Here is a 6000-nt window from a genome sequence, read left to right as displayed (position 1 = left end):
GTGACGCAAAGCGAGATGTCCCTCGGTCTCCCGTGCCAGAGGCTGCACGGAGGGGAGCCAGGGGCAGGTTGGTTGGGTCCTGGAGAGTTTCTACAACATGAGAATGCTTGAAGATTCTGGCTCGTAACTTTTGTAAGGAACAGTAATTTAAGATGGCATCAGAAAGACATGGCTTCACTTGTCTTTTCAAATCAAGTTCCTGCTCTCTTAATCTGAACTGACATATTCTGTCCAACTTTCTGGATTTTCAACTATTTATATTAATCGTAACTATATTGATAGCGCCCAAACAAAACCGTGGCTCCACTTTGCTACAGGCTGCAGAAACAAGTTTTCCTGGTCTGTATATCCATGAATTGTGGCGTCAGTGCTGCAGTAGCACTGTCTCTGCTTTCAGCCCTTTAGAAACCTGGTGATCCAAAGGGCTCACCCAGGCAGCTCCCAGGTGGGAGATGGGAGACCACCCAAGCCAGTCCTAGCCATGGGGAAGCTGGCTGCACCTTCCTGCACAGTCAAAACATTTGAGGTGCCTTTGAGGTTTCATCCATCACTTGCAGCCTCTGCAGGATGCCTGCACACAGGATGGGAATCACAGAATGTCAGGTTGGAAGGGACCTCAGGAATCAGCTGGTCCAAACTTTCTTGGCAAAAGCATGGTGTAGAGAAGCTGGCCCAGCACCCTGACCAGCTGAACCTTAAGTGTTCAATGATGGGGAATCCACCACTTCCCTGGGGAGGTTATTCCTGTGGCTGGTTGTTCTCAGTGTGAAAAATTTTCCCCTTGTGTCCAATCTCCCCTGGAGCAACTTGTACCCATTACCCCTCATCTTTTCCGTGTGACTCCTTGTAAAAAGGGAGTTTCCATCATTTTTGTAGCCATCCTTTAAATACTGGAACGTGGTGATCAGGTGTCCCCTGAGCCTTCTTTTCTCAAGGCTGATCAAAGCCAGTTCTCTCAGCCTTTCCTCCTATGGCAGGTTTCCCAGTCCTCTTTGTAGCCCTTCTCTGGACCCTCTCCAGCTTGTCCACATCTTTTTTGTATAGCAGGGACCAAAACTGAACACAGTATTCCAGGTGTGGCCTGACCAGCACTGACTCAAACGCGTTTAAACTGCACAAAAACGGAGCCCCTCTCTGCTCCCTGCTGCTCTGGTGCAGGGACGTGGCTGGGCTGTGACGTGTGACTCAAACGCAGGCTGGTGTGGCAGAAGGTGACCCCTGACTGTCTGTGGGAGGACCTTGCAGTGCTGACACACACCTTAAAAAGTCACTCAAGGTCTCCCAATGGAAAGATCTGTAGTTTGATACAAGAGGACCCTTAAATATTTGCAGATGTATGTAGAGATCCAGCTGCACAGAGAGCAGAACTGGGGCGCACAGAGCCCAAGATGTAAGTAAGAAACTCTGGATGCCCATGTAAACAACCGTTAACAACCCCACAAACTTCTGATTCATTGAATACTTTCAAATGGTGGCAAACATCAACCATGGCTCACATGGCATGGATCTGCTGGACTTCTGAGTGTCAGCTATCTAAAAGAATATTTAGGAATAGTTATTTAATTTCTTATATATTTATTTAACCCATTGTCTTTTTTGCTAGAAAATAACCTGCATAGCACACTGTCTATGTATTTTTCATTAGGGGTGTGCAGAGCTTGTAATGAGTGCTATATTTAAGCAGTCGCATGAATACATTCATTTATTAAAAGCTATTCTGTGAATCTTTATTACTACAGCAATTTCTGCCCATTGTTGAAACCTTTCAGTTCAGTGTTACGCTGGCTGGAAGCAGGACACATCTGACACTTGCTCCATGAAAGTAACTCCTAGAATTGCGTTGCCATCCCAGATACCCAGTTGATGTAAATCTGCAATTCATTTTCCAGGAAAACTGTAATAGTAACAACATCTCTGTCAGTGAACTCATTTCCCAAGTAACCCCAGATACACACTAATCCATTTAAAATGCACAGAGTGAAAACAACAACAGATAAACATATAAAATAAGCCTATTATGGGTTATGTAAGTTACTCTAAGGCTTTGATGTTTATGAAATTGATAATGCAGAGAACCTTGTGAGGAATAAAGAGCTCAATCTAGAACGGCAAATGTCTCTAACAATTAGACAGTATTCGTATGTTAATACCCTCAGTATTAGCAGCATTCTGCTAGGCCTTACTTCTCTGGTGGGTATAAGTACTGATACTAAAAAAAAATTCTAAATGTCCACAACAATGAATTTATCTGGCACAGCTTATGACCATCCAGTGTATTTTGAGGACAGGGATTTTACATGTGAACTTAAATATTATTCAGAATATTGAAATGTATCTCTGAGGAGGAGTCGATACAGCCTGAAATCTTGCCATGCTAATTTAACTAAAAAAACCACAAAATAATTGAACACGTTTGTCATACAGATTTATTCAGGATCATTTTAAAGACTCTCAGACAATGCCCTATACATATATAAGCAATGTTTAATAATGAAGTTTCACTTACAGCTCATTCTGCTACACGAGAGAAGCAGATTTTTCATTTCTGGTGAATCTTAAATTCATTCTACTTATTTTAACAATATGACCTTTTGCTGTTAAACAATGTCCTTAACAAAGGCATCTCAGACCACAAAATTTGAGAAAGGTGTTGTACTGATTGGAGGAACTTGTAGAGTGTTTCAGTGAGAAAGTGAGGTTTTCAGCTATTATTTGTATTACCTGGCACACGTGAGACCTATATTGATCAGAACATGAGAGTCTAACTGGAGTCCAGTGTTTCACTTTGAACTATTGCTATATATTGTTCAACAACCCCCTGCAGCTCCAGGCTGGGGGCAGAGTGGCTGGAGCTGCCTGGCAGAAAAGGACCTGGGGGTGTTGGTCGCCTGTCGGCTGAACAGGAGCCAGCAGTGTGCCCAGGTGGCCAAGAAGGCCACCAGCATCCTGGCCTGGATCAGGAACAGCGTGGGGAGTAGGACCCGAGAGGTGATGGTCCCCCTGTCCTGGGCACTGGTGAGGCCCCACCTCGAGGGCTGGGTCCAGTTTTGGGCCCCTCCCCACAAAAAACACATTGAGGTGCTGGAGTGGGTCCAGAGAAGGGCAACGGAGCTGGGGAGGGGTCTGGAGAAGAAGTCTGATGAGGAGAGGCTGAGGGAGCTGGGGGTGTTCAGCCTGGAGAAAAGGAGGCTGAGGGGAGACCTTCTGGCTCTCTCCAACTCCCTGAAAGGAGGGTGTAGCCAGGGGGGGTCGGTCTCTGCTCCCAAGTCACAGGCCATGGGACAAGAGGAAATGGCCTCAAATTGCACCAGGGGAGGTTCAGATTGGAGATGAGGAACAATTTTTCCACGGAAAGGGTTCTTCAGCCTTGGAATGGGCTGCCCAGGGCAGGGGTTGAGGCCCCATCCCTGGAGGGATTTCAAAGCCGGGTTGCCATAGTGCTTAGAGCCATGGGTTAGTGAGGGTTTTTATCAGAGTTCGGTCGATGGTTGGACTAGAGGATCTCAAAGGTCCCTTCAAACCTATGATACATCAATAGTTGGAATTTAACATCCCTCCAGTTGCTCACGTAGCGCTGTCACCACTGATGGCCCCATACTGGCTGTCTGCACAAAGAAAACATGACAGGACAGTGACTTCCAGCGAACCAAGTGAATCTAACTTTGCTTACTTGCCCAAGGAGATTGCAGGGTTCATGTCCATGCTGGGCAAGACCAGATGTACCTAGGGTTTGGAAACAAGCTAGCTGGTATGCCAGCAGCCAGCTTGTCAGTCAAATAAGAGGGTGACCCTTATAATAGGATGCAGACACATGCATCGGTCCACTTTCATCAGTCAATTTCTCAATTAGACCTGGAGTTTGCTGCCCTGGGTTTTATTCCTTGTTTCTGTTTTACCCCCCAAAAATTCTCTAGCTACTTTTCACTCAAGCCGCACTGTCTGCAGTATTAGTGGTTCTTAACATGAAAAATAATGTGTGACAACTTTGCATTTTCTTCTCTTTCATGATCTATGTATTTTAGGGAGACCTTTTTTAGGTAAAGTATCATAAAACTAGGGCTTTTACAGACTGGCATCCAGATTAATACAAAGATGGATAGCATGTCTCCTTATTCCACAAAATGATACCTGTCAGTGACTTCTGTCAGTCAGTTGTGTGTGGCTGCTTTTCTGAGCATCAAACAAAAGTTAATCACTGTCCCTTTACTTTCACTTGTTGCTTATGCACAGCTGAAGGGAGACAACAAAATTATTTCCTATGCAACTTGGAAATAGGATGAGTAAGGAAGGTTGCCCAGAAGAACTGGAGAAGCCAATGAAGATGGCAATGTGGTGTCAGGTGCCAATTTACAAAAGCAGGGGCAGGAGTGAAGAATGAGTAAAGAATCTGGAAGCGACAGTAGCATTTTGGGGCCACGTGCCAGAGCTCTTACTTTTTGTCTCTCTGCCCCTCTACTTCTGAATCTCAGCTTGTGACTGCCTTTCATATGTCCGCTCCCTTCCTCCCACTGAGTCTTGAGTATTTTCAGCTTTCTATCATTTTTTAGATGCTGTGACAACAGCCATGGGAATTCAGGCACATGGCCACTACCATATGACAAAGTGTCTTTATCTTACAATGTTTAGTCTTTTCCACGTGTCCAGTTGTGGATAAGACACTTCAGTATAAAAGGCGTTTCATCCTTTGATTCATTCACACAAAATTCACTTCCAGTGAAATTTTAAGGCGCTGCTCCTACCTCTGCCAGCTCTGTGTTTCATCATTTCAACCTCGGAGGTTTGTGAAACTTGCATAATTCACTTTTCTTCTTATGCTGAAGATAATAAATACTGAATTCCCAGGAGAAATGCCAAAACATTAGATAGTATTTTACAGTCCTAATCTGATCTGATTTGAAGTAGAAAGTGTTGCTGTCTCATCACATGGGAAACTTGGGCAGGTATTTGTTACCTTAGCCTCAACTACTTAATGGTATGTCTAGAACATGAAGATGTGTCAATATATGCACAATAATCTGGACAGTGTGTAGTCTGTCTGGTAAAACCAAATGGCTCAATATTCCATGTAGAGAACAGATTATGTATATTTTTCTATGCTCTGGGAAAGGGGAAAACATTATGGGTCCTGCTGAACTAGTTTTAAACACTAGTAATAATATTCCATGTAGAGAACAGATTATGTATATTTTTCTATGCTCTGGGAAAGGGGAAAACATTATGGGTCCTGCTGAACTAGTTTTAAACACTAGTAGTTAATATGGTCTACATATGCAGGAAGGTATCCTGCTGTGAGCATATAGCATTTGATAAATAAATGCATGGCAGAGGAAAGGTCCAGATGTGCAAACATGCCAAGAGGCAGGCTTTTCAATGGAACAGATCAGCTCAGTAAGTCCCGTGAAAAAAGGACAGCAGAGAAAATGTGTGCATGCAAGCATGTATGCACAATCAGCTGCGATTTATATATCCAGCTTAAGTATTATCTGTGAAACTGCTTAAGCCTTCAATAGTTAACCATTTCTATTCCTTGGCTTGCATGCAGTGTTCCTTTGCAGTGATGGGCTGCCAGCTGACATGACAATTAGATCACTTGATTAGTATTTCTTATACAGAAATAAGAGATCCCCTGCATGCTGTTATTTTGATGCTCTCTCTTTCTGACCATACAAAATTAATCCACGTACCATAGAATGGATTTGGCCTTTACCATCCCCCCATAATATTGCTAAACTGGATGTTGGTTAAGATCTGAAGGTAAACCAGTTGCTTTAGAAAGAGATCAATAATCAACTTACTCATTCTGATCTTCAGTACTGTAAACACTAAAGAACAAGTACAGAAATATCCATAGATTTCCTTAATCTGTTTATAAAGGATCTTCAGACACATTAGGAGCCCATAGTAGCAATTCAAAGGCTAAATATAAAAGAAGCTTTATGAAGTACTTATGAAGTCAGTAAGAGCTTTTCTGGGAAACCAGAAAGATAACACTTATTTTTA

This window comes from Calidris pugnax, unplaced genomic scaffold (assembly GCF_001431845.1).
Source record: "Calidris pugnax isolate Ruff unplaced genomic scaffold, ASM143184v1 scaffold4, whole genome shotgun sequence".
In the NCBI taxonomy this organism is placed as follows: domain Eukaryota; kingdom Metazoa; phylum Chordata; class Aves; order Charadriiformes; family Scolopacidae; genus Calidris; species Calidris pugnax.
The sequence above is the reverse complement of the archived record's forward strand: the minus strand, read 5'-3'. Positions refer to the sequence as shown.